Here is a 21,919-nt window from a genome sequence, read left to right on the forward strand (position 1 = left end):
CTAAGCTACTAAATGGTGAAAGTGAAACAACACAGCTGAACAGCGAAGACGCCATCGACTCCAACTGACCCAACACAGTTCACCTCTTGGAAGGTTTTACAAAAGGTAAGTTATCCAGCATGTACTATTTAAACTTACAAACAAGTTAGTGTACTCCCAGCTCCCCAGATAAAGACAGTTTGATGTCAGTCTATCTAACTAGCGAGGAAGCTTGCCAGCTAGTAAGCTAATAGATAGCTTAGCTTAACTACGTTACTTGGATAGTGCCGCATGTTAGAACTTGAAGGCATATTTTAGAGCTCATAAACAACTAACGAGCCTAGCTGTACAGTTACCATCGAAAACAGACTGGTATGGTCGCATTAAATTGTGGTATGTAACGTTGCAAATCAATTTCTAACATTTTTGACATGCGTTTTTTTGGATTTTTTTGTTGTTATTCTGTCTCTCACTGTTCAAATAAACCCACCATTAAAATTATAGACTGATCATTTCTTTGTCAGTGGGCAAATGTACAAAATCAGCAGGGGATCAAATACTTTTTTCCCTCACTGTATGTGTACCAAAATGACAATATGTGAAAGCCTTAAACTGTAAGATCTAATTGTATAGATCAGTTAGGTAATAAGATGCCCACCTTCAATTGATGCTCACCTGATCCAGATTTCAATTTGTAATGGTCTTTTTTGAATTGCATAAATAATTGTGTGATGGTGGGGATGCAGGGCAGTGTTCCAAACAAAAAACTACAAGTGTGGTTGCTTCAGTTCCTTCCGAAGGCATAGCCATGACAGGTCCAGAAAGCACCTACAAGTTGAATGCTTTTCCTGAGTCATAGAAGTGTATTGACATAAATTAATCATTTAGACCTCTCACACAATCCATCCATCCTCCCTGGCATCTGTCTACATCATTTCTTGTCACAAACTCCACAAACTCCTGTCACGAACTCGGACACCTCCTGCGCCTTGATTTTCTTGGTGATTTAAATATGGACTGGCTTTCATCAAAACGGCCATTCAAGAAAAAGATTCAAACTGTAACTAGGGCCTGCAATCAGGTTAATGTTATCAGCCAACCTACCAGGGTAGTTACAAACAGCACAGGAATGAAATCATCAACATGTATTGATCACATCTTTACTAATTCTGCAGAAATGTGCTTTAAAGCAGTATCCAAATTAATCGGATGTAGTGATCATAATATAGTATCTATATCTAGAATCACCAAAGTACCAAAGGCTGGGCCTAATATAAAGTGAGTGTGGAAGAGGTGAAACAAATTGTTGTCTGTCAACAATGACAAGCCACTAGGGTCTGACAACTTGGATGGAAAATTACCGAGGATAATAGCGGATGATATTGCTACACTCTTTTGCCATATCTTCAATCTAAGCATACTAGAAAGTGTGTGTTTTCAGGCCCGGAGGGAAGCAAAAGTCTTTCCGCTACTTAAGAATAGTAAAGCCCCCTTTACTGGCTCAAATAGCCGACCAATCAACCAAATAGCAACCCTTAGTAAAGTTTCTTAAAAAATTGTTTGACCAGATACAATGCTATTTCACAGTGAACAAATTGACAACAGACTTTCAGCATGCTAATAGGAAAGGATATTCAACAAGCACAGGACTTACACAAAGGAATGATGGGAGAAATTAATGAGAAAAAGATTGTGGTGGCTGTTTTGTTACACTTTAGTGCGGCTTTTGACATTGTCGATCATAGTCTGCTGCTGGGAAAACATATGTGTTCTGGCTTTACACCAGCCTGCAATATTGTGGATAAAGAGTTACCTGTCTAACAGAACACAGAGGGTGTGTCAGGTATGCGTAAGTGGCTGCAAGGGAGTCAGGCACAGGAGAGCAGGTATTTGGTAGCACACGGAGCCTTTTATTCAGGCGAACCAAAAGCACACGGCACAATGAACACGAAATACAAAACGGGTATACATAACCCAGCGCAACCATACTAACGTGCGCATACGTCAACACATATAAACAATACCACACAAAGACATGGGGGAAACAGAGGGTTAAATACACAACACATAATGAGAGAGAATGAGAACCAGGTGTGTGGAAAAATGAGACAAAACAAATGGAAAATGAAAAATGGATCGGCGATGGCTAGAAGGCCAGTGACGTCGACCGCCGAACACCGCCCGAACAAGGAGAGGCATCGACTTCAGCAGAAGTCGTGACAGGGTGTTATTTAATGGAAGCCTCTCCCACATAATCCAGGTAGAATCAGACATTTCCTAGTGCAGCTGTGCAGGCCCCTTACTTTTTTCAGTCTTTACTAACGAGATGCCGTTGGCAGATGACTTAACACTATACACGTCAGCTACTAAAGTAACTGAAATTACTGCAACAGTTAACAAAGAGCTGCAGTTAGTTTCAGAATGGCTGGCAAGGAATAAGTTCCATCTTTACTAATGACATGCCACTGGCCTTGAGTAATGACTCAACACTATACACGTCAGTTTCAGAATCGGTGGCAAGGAATAAGTTAGTCGTAAATATTTCTAAAACTAAAAGCATTGTATTTGGGACAAATCATTCACTAAACCCTAAACCTCAACTAAATATTGTAATAAAAAATGTGGAAATTGAGCAAGTTGAGGTGACTAAACTGCTTTGAGTAACCCTGGATTGTAAACTGTCATGTTCAAAACGTATTGATACAACAGTAGCTAACATGGTACAGATCAGACTATGGGAGGCGCACAGTACTACATAGAGCCATGACTACATGGAACTCTATTCCACATCAGGCAACTGATACAAGCAGTGGAATTAGATAAAAAAAACGGATAAAAATACACCTTACGGAACAGCGGGGACTGTGAAGCAACACAGACATAGGCACAGACACATGCATACACACACGATAACATACGCACTATACACACACGCATACATGGATTTTGTGTTTAAGATATGTGGTAGTGGAGTATGGGCCTAAGGGCACACACTTAGTGTGTTGTGAGTTCTGTAATGAATGTATTGTAATGTTTTTAAAATTGTATAACAGCCTTAATTTTGCCAGACCCCAGGAGGAGTAGCTCCTGCCTTGGCCTGAACATTGCCCTGACCTCAACCCCATCTAACACCTTTGGGAGGAATTGGAATGCCGACTGCGAGCCAGGCCTAATCGCCTACCTCACTAATGCTCGTGGCTGAACGGAAGGAAGTCCCCACAGAAATGTTTTAACATGTAGTGGAAAGCCTTCCCAGAATAGTGGAGGCTGTTATAGCAGCAAAAGGGGGACCAACTCAATATTAATGCACATGGTTTTGGAGTGAGATGTTCTACGTGTCTTTGGTCACATAGTGTAGCAGGCATAAAAGTGTATCCATCTCGGTCCGAGCTGGAAAAAACAGGTGCAATGGATCATGGCCATTACATTTAATTACCATGTTATTGCCCTGAATTAGGTTGAATATTTGCTTAATGGAAACTACAACTCCCTTCAGCCCAGCGTCCCACATAGTCCTTGTGGGGTTAATTTTGAAAGTTACGTTCCCCAGCAAGAAATCTATAAATTGTCGCTCAAACAGAAGGGGGAACTAACAAGAGTCACTGACAACAACCAAAACGAAACAGGTGTGGTTCATTTTGAAAGTTGCATAAACACACAGGCTAATATAAAAATACTAAATAGCAATGGACTTTAACCTGTTGGGGCTAGGGGGCAGTATTTTCACGGCCGGATAAAAAACGTACCCGATTTAAACTGGTTACTACTCTTACCCAGAAATGAGAATATGCATATAATTAGTAGATTTGGATGGAAAACACTCTAAAGTTTCTAAAACTGTTTGAATGGTGTCTGTGAGTATAACAGAACTCATATGGCAGGCCAAAACCTGAGAAGATTCCATGCAGGAAGTGCCCTGTCTGACAATTTGTTGTCCTTCTAGGGCATCTCTATCAAAAATACAGCATCTCTGCTGTAACGTGACATTTTCTAAGGCTTCCATTGGCTCTCAGAAGGCGCCAGAAAGTGGAATGAGAGCTCTGCAGGACTTTTTGTGAGTGGTCAGGCAGGGAACACTGACACTGGAGCGCACATGCACGAGAGGACTCAATTTTTTTCTTTCTCTCTTTGAACGAGTACAACGCCGCCCGGTTGGAATATTATCGCTACTTTACGAGAAAAATCGCATAAAAATTGATTTTAAACAGCGTTTGACATACTTCGAAGTACGGTAATGGAATATTTTTACATTTTTTGTCACGAAATGCGCCCGCGCGTCACCCTTCGGATACTGACCTCAACGCACGAACAAAACGGAGCTATTTCAATATAACTAGGGATTATTTCCAACCAAAACAACATTTCTTGTTGAAGTAGAAGTCCTGGGAGTGCATTCTGACGAAGAACAGCAAAGGTAATCCATTTTTTCTTATAGTAAATCTGAGTTTCGTGAGGGCCAAACTTGGTGGGTGTCAAAATAGCTAGCCGTGATGGCTGGGCTATCTACTCAGAATATTGCAAAATGTGCTTTCGCCGAAAAGCTATTTTAAAAGCTGACACCGCGATTGCATAAAGGAGTTCTGTATCTTAATTCTTAAAATAATTGTTATGTATTTTGTGAACGTTAATCGTGAGTAATTAAGTAAATTCACCGGAAGTTTGCGGTGTGTATGCTAGTTGCTAGTTCTGAACATCACATGCTAATGTAAAAAGCTGGTTTTTGATGTAAATATGAACTTGATTGAACAAAACATGCATGTATTGTATAACATAATGTCCTAGGAGTGTCATCTGATGAAGATCATCAAAGGTTAGTGCTGCATTTAGCTGTGTTTTTGGTTTTTGTGACATGTATGCTTGCTTGAAAAATGGCTGTGTGGTTATTTCTGACTATGTACTCTCCTCACATAATCTAATGTTTTGCTTTCGCTGTAAAGCCTTTTTGAAATCGGACAGTGTGGTTAGATTAACGAGAGTCTTGTCTTTAAAATGGTGTAAAATAGTCATGTGTTTGAGCCCGTCCAGAGGTTAACTTATGTTTAGTTTTTTCTTCAGCGCAACCTGTTATTTAGACTTATTTATGAAATGAGTTTGGATGTGGATGTGTTCCATGAGATGCTTGGCTGATGAAATTCGCATTTATCTTTTGCAATAAAAGGTGAAATTGAGGAATAGAGCTGCGAAGACCTTTATTTTTCCATCAGTACAAAACATTGTTTAGAAGCTTTGCAGACAACAAAGCTGTTTAGAAGTGTTTGTTGCATCACACATTCTGTTGCTACTGTTCCAATCACATACGCTACATGGCCAAAAGTATGTGGACACCTGCTCGTCGAACATCTAATTTTAAAATCAAAGGTATTTATATGGGGTTGGTCCCCACTTTGCTGCTATAACAGCATCCACTCTTCTGGGAAGGCTTTCCACTAGATTCTGGAACATTGCTGAGGGGACTTGCTTCGATTCAGCCCCAAAAGCATTAGTGAGGTCGGGCACTGATGTTGGGCGACTAGGCCTGGCTCTCAGTCACGTTCCAATTCATCCCAAAGGTGTTCGATGGGGTTGAGGTCAGGGCTCTGTGCAGGCCAGGGCTCTGTGCAGGCCAGTTTGTCCGTCGGACTGCCAGATGATGACGAGTGATATTATCACTCCAGAGAACGCGTTTTCATTGCTCCAGATTCGAATGGCGGCGAGCTTAACATCACTCCAGCCGATGCTTGGCATTGCGCATGGTGATCATAGGCTTGGGTGCGACTGTTCGGCCAGGGAATCCCATTTCATTAAGCTCCCGACAAACAGTTATTGTGCGGATGTTGCTTCCAGAGTCAGTTTGGACTCGGTAGTGAATGTTGCAACCAAGGACAGATGATTTTTACACGCTACGTGCTTCAGGACTCGGCTGTCCCATTCTGTGAGTTTGTGTTCATTACCACTTCACGGCTGAGCTGTTGTTGATCCTAGACGTTTCCACTTCACAATAACCTCTTACATCTAGGCGTTCCGCCAGCGGAACCCCTAGCCAAGAACCAATGGGATCGCATGGCACGAAATACAAAAACCTCAAAAATCCAATAATTTCAATTTTTCAAACATACGACTATTTTACACCATTTGAAAGATAAACCTCTCCTGAATCCAACCATGTTGTCCGATTTCAAAAAGGCTTTACAGCGAAAGCAAAACATTAGACTTTGTTAGGAGAGTACATAGACCAAAATAACCACACAGCCATTTTCCAAGCAAGCATATATGTCAATAAAACCCAAAACACAGCTAAATGAAGCACTAACCTTTGATGATCTTCATCAGATGACACTCCTAGGACATTATGTTATACAATACATGCATGTTTTGTTCAATCAAGTTCATATTTATATCCAAAAACAGCTTTTTACATTAGCATGTGACGTTCAGAACTAGCATAACCCCCGCAAACAGTTTGCTAAATTACTCACGATAAACGTTCACAAAAAGCATAACAATTATTTTAAGAATTATAGATACATTATGCGCATGATGTTCAGAAAATGTATTCCCACCAAAAACTTCCGGTGAATTTACAAAAATACTCATCATAAACGTTGCCATAACAATTATTTAAAGAATTATAGATACAGAACTCCTTTATGCAATCACTGTGTCCGATTTTAAAATAGCTTTTCGGTGAAAGCACATTTTTCAATATTCTGAGTACATAGCTCGCCATCACGGGCTAGCATGCACTCCCAGGACTGCTACTTCCACAAGAAATGTTGTTTTTGTTTGAAATAATCCATAGTTATGTCCAAATACCTCCATTTTCTTTGTGCGTTCAGGTCACTATACAATGGGTAACGTGCGAGCACAATTCGAGACACAAAAAGTCAAAATGTTCTACTACCGTACTTAGAGGCATGTCAAACGTTGTTTAAAATAATTTTTTATGGTATTTTTAAAGTAAAAATTGCAATAATATTCCAACCGGACAATAGTGTATTCATTCAAGGAGGAAAACAAAAAAACTGCGTGCTCGCGGGAACGCGCATATCCAATCTCTTTGTCCTCAGGCAGACTACTCAGTAACTGAGCTCCTATACTCTGCCGAGAGACAGGAGAAGGCTCAATCCACTTTCTGAAGGCTTTAGAGAGCCAACGGAAGCCTTAGAAAGTGCAACGTAACAGCACAGATACTGTAGTTTCGATAGAGAATCAAAAGAAGAACTACAATTCTCAGACTTTGCACTTCCTGCTTGGAATTTTCTCAGGTTTTTGCCTGCCATATGAGTTCTGTTATACTCACAGACACCATAAGAACAGTTTTAGAAACTTCAGAGAGTTTTCTATCCAAATCTACTAATAATATGCATATTCTCATTTCTGGGCAACTGTAGTAACCAGTTCAAATCGGGTACGTTTTTTCATCCGGCTGTGAAAATACTGCCCCCTATCCATATCAGGATAACAGCACTTACAGTTGACCGGGGAAGCTCTAACGTGGCAGAAATTTGACGAACTGACTTGTTGGAAAGGTGGCATCCTATGACAGTGCCACATTGAAAGTCACTGAGCTTTTTGGTAAGGCCATTCTATTGCCAATGTTTGTCTATGGATATTGCATGGCTGTGTGCTTGATTTATACAGCTGTCAGCAACGGGTGTGGCTGAAATAGCCGAATCCACTAATTTGAAGGGTTGTCCACATACTTTTGCATATATAGTGTATTTGCGATTGTACACTACAGGGACCACACAACAATGATAACATATACAATACCGTTCAAAAGTTTGGGGTCACTTAGAAATGTCCTTGTTTTTGAAAGAAAATCAAATTTTTTGTCCATTAAAATAACATCAAATTGATCAGAAATACAGTGTAGACATAGTTAATGTTGTAAATGACTTATGACAGATTTTTTATCAAATATCTACATAGGAATATCTACAGGCTCAACATTTCCAGAAACAAAGAACTTTCTTCTGAAACTTGTCAGTCTATTCTTGTTCTGAGAAATGATGGCTATTCCATGTGAGAAATTGCCAAGAAACTGAAGATTTCGTACAACGCTGTGTACAAGTCCCTTCACAGAACAGCGCAAACTGTCTCTAACTCTAACCAGAATAGAAAGAGGAGTGGGAGGCCCCGGTGCACAACTGAGCAAAATGACAAGTACATTAGAGTGTCTAGTTTGAGAACAGACGCCTCACAAGTCCTCAACTGGCAGCTTCATTAAATAGTACTCGCAAAACATCAGTCTCAACGTCAACAGTGAAGAGGTCGACTCCGGGATACTGGCCTTCTAGGCAGAGTTCCTCTGTCCAGTGTCTGTGTTCTTTTACCCATCTTAATCTTTTCTTTTTATTGACCATTCTGCGATATGGCTTTTCTTTGCAACTCTGCCTAGAAGGCCAGCATCCTGGAGCCACCTCACCTTTTTTGCATAATTTCTTTGAATTGTTCTATTCATCATCGATCCAGGAGGCTCTAACAGTTGTCACAGTTAGCATCTTAACAGGTTTGTCAATAATTGGCTAAAATAATTTAACAAATATGGCTCCGAATATATGTATATATATATATATATATATAAATGAATAAAACAGTCAGTTTATATCAAACAGTCCATTTATAATTTACAACGGGCTATACATTTGGGTGAGGTTTTTTCTCGCCTGAGTAGCCTCGTTTCACTGCCAAAAATAAAATTAAACCATCTAGTGTTCAGCAAAATAACAACACAAGTAGGAGTAGGCTACAGTACTCGGCAATTTAGCTAAAGAATCCCCCTGTTGTGCGGGCACACGGGAGACCGGGGTTCAATTCCCTGATGGGGAGGAAGGAGTAGGCTGTCCTTGTGAATAAGAATTTGTTATTAACTGACTTGCCTAGTTAAATAAATGTTACACTAAGAGCATAACATTTCTACAACCTAATTGTAGTCTAACCAATACCCAAATGGAGATTCAGTGAAAATAAAAATCTCATTCATTTATCAAGACCAGTCACCATGCCTGTCTCAGAGCAGCGCAAAACGGTGCTAAAATAGTTGTAGGCTATTGCTTCAAATCCTATTACTTCTAACTTCAACATGCTCTTTACATAAATAAGACCTATGCCACTTTTAACAGCATGTTACTTAACACTAGTGAGACTCATGCCGCCTACGGTAGGCCAACAGTATATAAAAAAATATGATGTGACTCTCCGCCAATAATTACATATAGAGGATTGGAGGATTCTAAATTAAATTACCTCATGGGTCCCCCAGTGGTGGCCGGCACGGGTATCAAACCTGCATCTGTAGCAACGCATTTTGCACTCCCCATCCACTCGGGTGTCCCTATCCACAAAGTATCAAAATACAGAGAGGTGTTGGTAAAGGTATATTGTCCTGCTAATAGCCCACAATGGGCTAGTATAATACGGTACATGGTGTCCAGGTCAGGATAACCAAAACATTTCTTTATTAAAGACTATCAGTAAGAATGTTGGTACTTATTTATTTTGATCCAAAGCCATGAATGAGTGAGTCACTCAGCTTTATGTAGGTATACGACTGTGTCATCAACTTGATAATATACAACGATATTTTGGAGGTCATATCATTTAAAAAAAACGAAAGTGAGTGATTCTAATCTGAATAAAGGCCAAAATAATATTTGGAATGGTCAAAACATTTATTTCCATTTTTAGAGAGAGAGAAACGCTGGGCCAATTGTGCGCCGCCCATAAAACCCCCAAAATAGCCCTGCTAATAGCCTTAACAGCGCTGTACAACGTGACCGTGTGTGTTTGAAAGAGTATTTTCCAGTAAGCAACAATTTGTTTATCTTCATTAGACAACTTTGTTCCAATATTTCTGTAATTCAGTGATATTTATTCCCATAGTAATTTGTTATGGATCCATAACTAAATAAACATCGGCATTTTGAAAGAGTATATTTGTCATTATTTTATTAACAAAAGCATAAAGATGCTGATGAAGAAATACAGTACTGTACAGTATATGCTTTTACATTTGGATAATAAAGCATTTTGAAGATATAAGCCACCTGCATTTGTTTATTGGGCTTTAGCAGAACAGCATAACGGTCCGGACAGCCCTTGCTGTGCCTGGTGAGCAGTTGGTCAAGTTCTGTTGTCAGAAGAGGAATGGAAATGTCAGGGTGAACTGACGACCTGATGAATTTGCCAGGTATGTTGAAGGTGGAGGTGAAGTTCCAGAGCTCACAGGTGTGCCTGGCATGGATTGTGACTGCATCTCATTCCTCGCCCTCTTCAACACGTCATTCTCCGCCTCACTCTCTGCCAAAGCCGCCTGGCTCTGGACCAATGCATCAGCTGTCGCCTGTATCTCTGCCCTCCGATTATGTTTCTCTTTCTGCTGGTCTGCCTTCAATGACTCGATCTCGGTCTTCAAAGTTTGAATCTGATCCATGTGCACCTTCATCAGATGAGCAGAATGGTACCACCCTGAGCCCCCATCGATTACAGTGGCCTATGATAGAAACGGTAGATCAATTAAGATTTTATCGTGACTCCAACACACAAATGCTGCATACACATTTATTTCATCTAGCAAAACTAACCGCTTTCTTGGCAAACATGCGTTTTTTCGGTGCGGCCTGTTGGCCAGCCCTTTTCCACTGATCTCCACGGATCGTTGTTGGCATGTTTGTATGCTCTGCAAAAACACGTCCACATTTTTAGTACACAATCATTTAAGAACTATAGATTTTTATTTAACCTTTATTTAATTATTGATTTTATTACACAGTATGCCTACACATTGATAGGCTATATACATTTTTTTTTAGAAAATGCACTGCTGAAACCAAAATACCTTAAATATGGTGATCTCTCAGCTCCGACTCATTTTCAAGTCCTCTCGTGGTTACGGTTCTAACCCTGGAACGGGTAGCACCATAGAAAGAAGCTGGCTTGATGAAAACGAAGTCCATTTCGTCTGTTCTCTTTGGTCGCAATATCATTTTTTGCAGGTAGGGGGGATGTTCACACCTATAGTAGCTGGGCTATAAAGAGTCTATTGTCCTGCTAATCGGGCAACAAGTGTTTGAAAACCTGTTTTCAAAATGCCACCAGCTGTCCATCACTGCTGTAAATAAAAACACAGCATCTTGTTTACATTCTTTATTGTAACCACAATGTCACAAATAATTTGTATCTCGTTTTTGTAAGGTTTCCAATTACTTTTAGAGTTTGCGATGTACAAATGTGTGCTTTTCATGTAATTTTCATTAAATCCAGTTTGGATTTAAGTGTAACTTTTGAGCAACGCCTTTAATGAGAGGTCTAATGCTTTAATATTTAATAATATCTGCCCCCCGAATTCATATCTAAGGGCCATTTTTCACACCATTATTAGTTACATTGTTTTAGTTTGAACGTGCAGACTGGTTATAAGAACAACGGGAATGTTTCCCTAGTCAGTGCCATTATTAGCGCAATGCCACTTAAAGTGTTGCTTTGTGCTACCCAGTGGGGCAGGGTGGGGGTCCACCCCCCTCCCCCTTCCTCCCTTCCCCATGGGCTAGGTCCGTCTTCTGTGCGTGGCTCTGCGGCCCATCCTGTGCCCCCAGCCCTTGTGCCTTGAAACTTACACGCCCACCTCTGTTTCAGTGGATACAGCTGGAGAACTGCAAGGCAATCCCATCGTGCCCCACCGGGAGCCATGACCAATATATATTGTCCTGCTAATAACATGGTTAATAATATAACTGAGAATGTCCAAGGGGCTTTTATATCATTCTAAATTAATAACAATAATAATAATAGTTTTGTTTAAAAAAATATATATTTTGGAGATGATTTATTTTTCAAATAACGTAAAATGAGCGAGAAAAAGGCCATTCTTGAACATGGGGTGAGACATTGTTTCTAATTTGTAAATAAAGCCAGTTTGTTATTTAGAATTATTTATTTCTGTTTTTAGAGGGAGAGAAACCAAAACCTACAATCTCATGGGTCTCTCAGTCAAGGACAGCACAGGTATTGAACCAGCATCTGTAGCAACACAGCTTGCATTGCTATGCAGTGTCTTAGAGCACTGTGCCACTCTGGCACTGTACAACATGACTGGGCGGAAGTTGACTACAGTACAACAGTAAGATCAAAATAGTCCTAACAAAATAAAATAATAAAAACCTTACTCTAACAACAGTTTTAGTAAGTAGTCCTGAAGTCGTGCACAATTATCAGCTTCTATTTAGGTTTATGTCGCCCTTTCATTGTCAGTGAGACACACAGTAGGACCCAAAAGCATAATTAGTCATAACCCCTTGCGCTGGTCTGGAGCAATGAAGTAGTGACGCAGGGTATCGTACTAAACCACAAATGACCTCTAAATCCCGCAGCATAATCGCAAAACTTCTTGTGGAGCAACCACTGTATAGGTAACCTAGTTAAATAATTAACATCCAATAAAATTAACCATTACTCTTTCGCGGGAATTCCACTAACAGTCCGTATATAGCCAAACGTAGCTGCTGCTCATGCCGTTTGCTAAAAAATTGATAAATGGTTAAAAAAAGTAAGGCCCGCGTCCATAGAGACACATACCAGCTCTACTGGTAGTACTGATACTACCAGCAGTACTACACCTGCACCTGTCGACGGCACAAGTTGTTCTGCTTCCACGAGCACATCCAAAATCAGCATCAGTAACTCATTTGTTGTTAGCCCAGTTAGCATGGACACTAACCGTTGTGAATCTGATGCAGCCGATGAGCTCCTGCCTCCTTACCCATGAAAACACCAAACATCAGACAGGGAACGTTGGACCATCGAAGAGGCACAAATATGATGACAACTACATTGATTTGGGGTTCACTTATATTGGGAGTAGTGCCTTTCCTCAGCCACTTTGTGTTATATGTGCAAAAGTACTATCTTGATGAAACCTTCACTCTTGCGCAGACATTTAGAAACAAAACATGCCAATTTGAAAAATAGTTTTTTTGAGCGAGAATTAAGACGACTTTCGAGTAGTAAGACATTTATAAAAGCAACAGATACCATTAACAACAAGGGGCTAGAAGCGTCTTATATGGTGAACTACCGAGTGGCTAGGACAGGCAAGCCCCATGCTATTGTGGAGGACTTAATTCTTCCTTCTGCCGCGGATATGGCTGGGACAATGCTAGGGGAAAAGGCCCAAAAAACTATACAGACAATGCCTTCATCAAACAACACTGTTTCACGACGTGTCAGTGACATGGCAGGAGATGTTTTGAAACAATTACTGCTTTGCGTACAAGCCAGTGAATTCTATGTGTTACAGTTGGATGAGTCAACAGACTTGGCAGGCCTGACACAGCTCCTGGTATATGTCAGTTACTTTTATGGGGGGGTCAATTAAGGAAGACATCCTCTTCTGCACACCACTGGAAACCAGGACAACAGTAGGGGATATTTTTAAAGTACTGGACAGCTTTGTGACATCAAATGGACTTTGGTGGTCAAGATGTGTTGATAACTGTATTGATGGCGTAAAAGCCATGACAGGGAGACATAGTGGAGTGGTAATGCATGTGCAAGCAGTTGCTCCCGATTCCACTTGGGTACACTGCAGCATCCACCGTGAGGCTCTTGCTGCCAAGGGAATGCCTGACAGCTTGAAAGACATTTTGGACACTACTGTGAAATTGGTTATCTTAGTTAAAGCAAGGCTCCTGAACACTTGTGTATTTTCTGCCCTATGCAATGATATGGGCAGCGACCATGTAACGCTTTTACAACATACAGAAAGAAGTGCGCTGGTTGTCAAGGGGCAAAGTATTGACATGTTTTTTTAAATTGAGAGACATGCTTAAAGTTTTCTTTACTGACAATAATTTTTACTCTGACCGCTTGCATGATGCTGAGTTTCTCACACGACTGGCCTATCTGGGTGATGTTCTTTCTCGCCTGAATGATCTGAATCTAGGATTACAAGGACGCTCCGCAACTATATTCAATATGCGGGACAGAATTGAGGCGATGATTAAGAAGTTGGAGCTCTTCTCTGTCTGCATTAACAAGGACAAACCACAGGTCTTTCCATCATTGTATGATTTCTTGTGTGCAAATGAATTCAAGCTTACAGACAATGTCAAATGTGATATAGCGAAGCACCTTTTTATCCATATCAGTGTATCCACTGAAGAGTACTTTATAAAGGCAATTGATTACCATAAGTAAAATATATCAACAAATTATCTCTCAGCTCCCAAGCCCAGATAATGAATGTTAATACATCAAAATAGATAATGCTATACCTTTCTCTTGTGCGAGAACTTGTATTAATCTATCACCACCAATCTCTGTGGAGAATTTGATCCAATTTGGAAACTCTTCCTCTTGAATCTCCTCAGGGCTTTATTGCAGACCTTCAATAATGAGAGGTAAGGCAAATGTTAGTGATATGAGTAGTCTTGAGTGTCCCAGGGAAGCATGACTCTCAGCTTCTACATGGGGGGTGGGGGGGTCAACAAAATCAAATCTCACTTAGGGTGACACTGCTCCTGTCTCATGTGGAAATACAATTTAATGGAAGTTGTCACAAAATAACTGAGTTTGATGTTCCTATTTGCACTGTAATGCACAGTAAACATTGTAATATTTGATAAAACATTCAGACTGTTTAGTCAGCAAAACAGGCATTTTAAAATTCCAACAAATTGAGTAATCAAAGTAATAACTGACACATTGATTATCAAAATAATTGTTGGTTGCAGCTCTAAAAACAGTACTCAAAACACATTTGTAAAAGCCTTTGCTTCATTTGTCTGAATAGTGTATGCTCACAAAAATAATAAATTAGGGCAGCAGCAGTGGTGCAAGCCTCTCCAGTCGCACAATGCTGCCCTTCTCAACCTGCCACCATGACAAGTAACCTAAATACCTGTGGGAAACACTGGTCGGGATGGGTGGCAAAGCAAGCTGAATGTTGAAAATCTTGGAGAGACCCTTTAAGCTGTCCAGTAAATAAGTATCCCAAAAGACTGATGATTAAAAACACCCTTTTGCATACAGTTTGTAAGTGAGCAAAATATTCCTCAGAGAATAAAGGTAAACAAAACTGGTGGGTTTTTCAGAGTCAAAATTGCTCATAATTCAGTGTTGATCGACAACTGTAACAATCACAATGCACCTCTCACCTTTCTCAGGCTTCTCGTCATTCTTGTCAGGGTCCTTGAGCTCCGTGCAATGCCGTCCTCTGTAATATCAAGTGTAGCCCCTGTGCAAATCTGCAATATTGCAACAAAGAAATGAACACATCAGATCAATAGTATATGACGATAGAAACCCACATTTGTTTTCATAAATTAAACCCACGATAGGCCCCAGACTCAACCTATTGAGACCCATATTTTGGTACACAACCTTAACTTCCCCTTAAACCACATTCTCTTCAGCCTGGAGAGACCTGCTCGCCATACCTTGTTCCACTTCTGTACTAACCGATGCCACGGAACACTAACTAACATGTAGCAGAGAGCCCCTCACTCACCAGTACCTTGTGTATGATTGTTATGTGTTATGTTTAATTTATTTGGGTGGGGCGGGGGGCTGAAAAACCATGGACTTTCTGTGGGTGACAGCTATTAACAAACCAAGGTGGTGAAAATTATGTTTTACATTTTTTTCCTTGGCAGGTATACCACTCGCCCAACTATTTAATAATCAATGAAACTTGCCATTTCAGTGTACAAAACCAAAAAAGTTATGGCTTTTTGGAAGCGTAATGAAGCCCCTGATTGTGAACCACCTTCTTAAAATGTCATTATCAAAAACATCCTTAGTTTGTCAAATTCATTAACCTACCGATAAAGAAATGTTACCCAAACCGTAAGTGAAACCCGAGAATGGCTAAACATTGAATCCTTCCGGACGCCTCCTCTTGTTTCTACAAATTCTGCAAGGAAACATGCACATTTGACTCAGACACAGGTGCGTGATAATTTAAACATTGGCTAAGTAATTCTATTACATTCAATTCCATTCTACTATGATTATCAATTAACCTTTTCAGTTGCAGTTGGAATACATCCACATTGTTGGAAATAGGAGAACAAAAGCATTCCAGACAGACATGAAACATCTTGAGTGGTAGGCTGCAGGCCAAAGGTCGACTTGAAGGGTGTGCGTCTCCTAAGCTCTTCACTTGCTCTACATGGGCTTGCAGTCCAGTGTCCAGTGTTGGAATGCAACCGGAACACAGAGGAGCGTGAGCCCTTGTAGAAAGACTGGAAATAAAATCTCTCGAGTAGCACACACACAATTATGTAGCACACACACAATTAAGGACACTGGCCAGTGGAAAGCTTAGATAATTCTCTTCAATGCATGTTCATAGCCACATTTTTTAAAATGTGTTCCAGCTGGTGAATATATGGGTCACTGTCAGATGAGGCTGGTAGGAGAAGCAATAGGAGGATGGGCTCATTGTAATGGCTGGAATGAAATAAATGGAACGGTATTAGACATATGGAAACCACATCTGTGACTCTGTTCCATTTATGTACGTACATGCCTAGAACCTATGAGACTAGCTCAATAAGCTCTGTACCATTTACATATTCAAACATTTCTTACAGTACAGAACTCCTCATTTCAAACTTTCCCAAAGTTCTCTAGGCCAAATCAATATCAGTTGTAAAATTAACTTACCATATGTATCCATCTTTGCACGTATGCCTCACAGATTTCTTGAGCAGGCCTTTCTTCTGGAGGTATTTGATAACCTTTCTTTTTTGTTTTTCTGTTGCTTTTTTTTGCTGACAATATATCACTTAGCACACGTGCCATGTTCAATTCAAAATCCTTGGGTCAGGTAAAAACAGTATTTGATTTGGGCGCGCACTTTAAGAGTTTAAATTTGTATCCAGCTGGAAATTGTAGAAATTGTTGTGAAATACCCACGTGCAGGAAATTGTAGTAATGTTACTCAGCAAAACAAAATACACACTTGTTCTCATGTTGTTGAACGACATCGAAGACAAAAGCACAGTGACAGTCAACGTTGACCAAGGACAACCGAGGTAAATAAATAGTAATATAGTAATGTAGTTCAAACATTGAATTGAACTCAGGGGCTCTCGAGTGGTGTCACTACAGCCACCCTGGTTCAAATCCAGGCTGTATCACAACCAGCTGTGATTGGGAGTCCCATAGGGCAGTGCATAATTGTCCCAGCGTTGTCTGGGTTTGGCCAGTGTAGGCCATCATTGTAAATAAGAATTTGTTCTTAACTGACTTGCCTGCTTAAATAAAAAATGTGCCTTGATAATCAGTGTGTTTCATGTGACATCTCAGTGCAAGTAAGGTACCTTTTGTGGGACCATCTTGCTCTCGGTCCCAGCCTGTCATTAGCAACATTGCTACCTAGACACAGTAGCTAGCTAAGGACAAAGTGACATTGCTTGAATTTGGCTGGTTTACACAAACAGTAGCTAGCTAGTTGTATTTTGTGAATTATACTATCTTCACTTGCTTTATTATCTAGCTAATAATGTAAAAGATGCAAAAGGCATGTTAATCGTTGTCATAGCAGGATAAGCCAGTTTGCTGACAGTGGTTGTTAGGCCAGTTGGTTGTCCAACTGTCAGCTAACTTTTTTATGGCTACCTAACTACAGTAGGTAGCTAGCTAATTACATTATAATAGCATTAGCTAGGAGCCTGGCTATAGCTTGACAATGTATAGCCATTTGCCATGTTTAGCCTGGCTATAGCTTGGCCATGTGCTTAACCTCTCTGGCGCATGTGGGACGAACTCGTCCCACCTACGTAACAGCCACTGAAGTCCAGTGGCGCGATTTTTGAATCGTTAGAAATACTATTACTTCAATTTCTAAAACATATGACTATTTTACAGCTATTTAAAGACAAGAATCTCGTTAATCTAACCCCACTGTCCGATTTCAAAAAGGCTTTACAACGAAAGCAAAACATTAGATTATGTCAGCAGAGTGCCCAGCCAGAAATAATCAGACACCCATTTTTCAAGCTAGCATATCATGTCACATAAACCCAAACCACAGCTAAATGCAGCACTAACCTTTTATGATTTTCATCAGATGACACACCTAGGACATTGTGTTATACAATACATGCATGTCTGTTCAATCAAGTTCATATTTATATAAAAAAAAGCTTTTTACATTAGCATGTGACGTTCAGAACTAGCATAACCCCCGCAAACTTCCGGGGAATTTACTAACAGTTTGCTAAATTACTCACGATAAACGTTCACAAAAAGCATAACAATTATTTTAAGAATTATAGATACATTACTCCTCTATGCACTCGATATGTCCGATTTTAAAATAGCTTTTCGGATGAAGCACATTTTGCAATAATCTAAGTACATAGCCCGGCATCACAGGGCTAGCTATTTAGACACCCACCTAGGTCAGCCTCCACCAAAATCACATTTCCTATAAGAAAAATGTTCTTACCTTGCTTGTTCTTCGTCAGAATACACTGCCAGGACTTCTACTTCAATAACAAATGTTGGTTTGGTCCCAAATAATCCATCGTTATATCCAAACAGCGACGTTTTGTTCGTGAGTTCTAGACACTATCAGAATGCTTCATCACGGTCTCGCGCATGGCGCATTGGCGTGACAAAAAATGTCTAAATATTCCATTACCGTACTTCGAAGCATGTCAACCGCTGTTTTAAACCAATTTTTATGCCACTTATCTCGTAGAAAAGGGATAATATTCCGACCGGGAATATGCATTGAGCCTAAACAGCCGAATTAAATTTCTCCTCAGGAGCGAATCGTGCACGCGCCTCATTCAAAGGTCCTCTGAGCCGCCACTTGCCAAAGGCGATAATGTGTTTCAGCCTGAGGCTGCCTCGTCAACCTTCAGGTATTTCCCGGGTTCTGAGAGCCTATCGGAGCCCTGGGAATTGTCACGTTACAGCTAAGATCCTTACTTTTCAATAAACAGATGCAAGACGCACGACTCCTTGTCAGACAGGGTACTTCCTGCTTGAAACCTTGTCAGGTTTTTGCCTGCCATAGGAGTTCTGTTATACTCACAGACACCATTCAAACAGTTTTAGAAAATTCAGAGTGTTTTCTATCCAAACCTGAACAATAATATGCATATTCTAGCTTCTGAGTTGGTGTAGGAGGCAGTTAAAAATGGGCACATATTTTTTCCAAAATTCTCAATACTGCCCCCTATCCCAAACAGGGAAATAGTCTGGATCTAATTTAGATGTCCCTCATAGGCAAATGTAAAGTAACTAGCCTGTACAGTAGCCTAGTTAGCTAGCTAGCAAGCAACCTCAGTTAATAAGCTAACTAAGGTTAATGTTACTAGCTAGGCTAGTCTACTGTCAGTGTGGTTCAGTAAGGTTAGCTTAGCCAAACCATTTGCTGGTAGTTACTGTTAGCTAGACAAGCTGGCTGCTTTAGCTGCTAGCTAGTTGTATGCTATAGCCTGCTCATTAGAAGTTGTTACCAACATTGTAGTTACTTAAGAAGTGATATACCAATTTCCACATAATAACCTAAGACTACCAACATGATAGACAATGTGTACATATCACATAGGAGCCATTACTGTATATCTTTAATTACGTATGCATTCCTACAGTAATACCTGATGTATTAATATAATTGGCCTTAGAATTATTATGTAGTGTTGCACCATAGCTAGAATAAATACCTGCAATTACATAAAAGTACATTTTAGTACCTATTTAGATGAGTTTGTTAGACCCTTAGGGATTCTGAAAACCATGTTTGTATGTCTTCACATTTATAATGGATTCCTTTTGGAGTGCATGACACATTTTTCAATGGTACTTTAGTTTACATTGAAAATGTGTTCTTTGTTCATTCATAGAATGTCACGTAAAAGGACTTACAAACAATGCAAGAAGATGGCTTCATCAGGAGAGGATGATGCCATAACCGAAGTGGTAGTTGTCGAGATCCCTAAGCAAGAGATACAGGAACCAACTGTGGTTGCTGTAGATTATGTTATACCTCCCATAGATGGTAAATATTGCTTGATTCATCATCATTTTTGGTTCCAGTGGAAACAAAAATACAATTATTCTTGGAAAAAAGTTTAATATCTGACCGATCAAAGCACCAGACTGTTGGCTAATTGATATTGTTTATGTGACGAGTCTGTAATATTGACACTGCAAAGTGGTAGCTAGTAGGTATAACCTTTTATAAGCTTCAGTTCATATTTCAGTTCAGAAGTGCAGCAACAACAAATTGATCAGAGAGGGTGGTGGGAGCCTCGCCCCATGCAAATACTTATCCCCTTTCACACCAATAACCAGGGTTTTTCTCTGTATATTTCAAGTGGGTTTAACCTGTGTCACACCCATTCATACTAAATCTACGACACAGATAATAAGCATGCAGGGCCGTTCATGGAAAATACCTGTTCAGCACACAAGTAGTGCTGTTGTGCTTGGACATTACTGACTACGGATCAGTGAACACAGATCAACCCATACAGACTAACGACTCACCCATGTTTTACACGTGTTATTACAGTAGTTAGGCTCTGAATCCATCTTGATTATTTGTGTTTTGAATATTGCGGAGGAAAGAAAGGTTATCTGACCTGTTTGTGTGTATCACAGATCTGTGCTTCAGCCAGGCTATCAACTATACAAAGTTGGTTGGTGTAACCAATCATCTGTTGGCTGACATTAGCCTGAATGTTCTCTTTGTTTCTCCCTTTACTGTAGGACAAGGTGGTCAGACTCTCTCCCTAGGACCAAGTCCTGCCTCTGTCGGTAAGTTTATTTGCATTGTTTAATGGCATCTTTAAAGTATTGTTTTAAAGTAAGGGACAGAGAACTTTCACCTTTCGGATAAGAGGGTCAGACACCCTCCCTAGGACAACCAAGTCCTGCCTCATCTGTTGGTCAGTGTGTTTGCATTGTTTAATGACATCTTTAAACAATTGTTCTGTAGAATACCTTATAACGTTGTGACGAATGCCCTTTGCTTGAATTTTAAAGTCTGTATCAAGTCCCTCTGACCATACGACTGAAAATATGAAAATTGAGATGCTGAAGATGGTGCTTATGGCTGACATTAGCCTGAATGTTCTTTATTTCTGCCTTTACTGTAGGACAAGGGGGTCAGACTCTCTCCCTAGGACCAAGCCCTGCCTCCTCTGTCGGTAAGTTTATTTGCATTTTTAAAAAATTATGTAAGGGACTGAGAACTTTCACATACAATAACATTGATAGTAAGTAAGAGGATGATAATGATGATTGCTACAAGTTTGACTCTAGAGCTGTGTCTCTAAACCTTACTAGCTGTTAAATCATTCTTCTGACCTTGGTTCCTCAGACAGGGTTTAAGAAGTCTTTCATAAGTGGCTTGGTTTTGTTCTCAACAAATTAGGCAAATGTGACGGCTCGATTCGGTCTTATGTAGCAAAAATTTGAAATTGTGTTTTTTACATTGGATAAAAGTAGAGACTCAGAGCTAAAAAATAGTATATCATACACTACAGTTGATTAAAAATGGGAAAGTAATTCTGCTTTGAAAGTTAGTAAACTTGTAACCTCACTTTTGAAAAAATGGCCTTGAATATTTTGATACACTTACTGGAGAGCTCCTCTTTGTCTACACCCATTCAACATTGTTCACACCCTCTTAAGCTTTACCCCACCCATCTCATTAACAGCAGTCAAGCACCCAAGCTTACTGGCTAACGTTGGCTAGCTTGCTAGCTACTTCCAAACACAAATGAGAGAACGGCTCACTCTGACCCTTTTACTCACCCTAGCAGAGCTAGTTAGGCTGTTTTTATGTTATCCAGAGCATTGCCAACATTTAATGACACCGGCCATATTCAATGGGTGTTGAGCGTTTGTAAATTTGTCAGTTATTCTGCGCTCTGTACACTCATACGAGAGTGCTGAGTCTAACTAGCTAAACAACGAACCATAATCCCAATTC

General features: G+C 40.1%; 1 protein-coding gene and 1 long non-coding RNA gene across 4 annotated transcripts in view; both read right to left on the reverse strand.

Annotated features, from left to right (window-relative positions):
• Positions 1-21,919, reverse strand: part of cpn1 (carboxypeptidase N, polypeptide 1) — a 181,940-nt gene that overhangs the window by 28,638 nt on the left and 131,383 nt on the right. The window lies entirely within an intron of this gene.
• On the reverse strand, positions 10,052-17,773 carry LOC115162769 (uncharacterized). 2 transcript variants are annotated; one of them, XR_003869652.1, is made up of 6 exons: positions 15,981-17,773; positions 15,114-15,871; positions 14,232-14,342; positions 10,799-11,068; positions 10,545-10,639; positions 10,052-10,453 (listed from the first exon to the last, which is right to left on the reverse strand). It is a non-coding gene; the product is annotated as an uncharacterized LOC115162769 (long non-coding RNA). The 2 variants fall into 2 exon arrangements; XR_003869651.1 differs by having other exon boundaries at positions 10,799-11,071.

Source organism: Salmo trutta, chromosome 2 (assembly GCF_901001165.1).
Source record: "Salmo trutta chromosome 2, fSalTru1.1, whole genome shotgun sequence".
NCBI lineage: Eukaryota > Metazoa > Chordata > Actinopteri > Salmoniformes > Salmonidae > Salmo > Salmo trutta.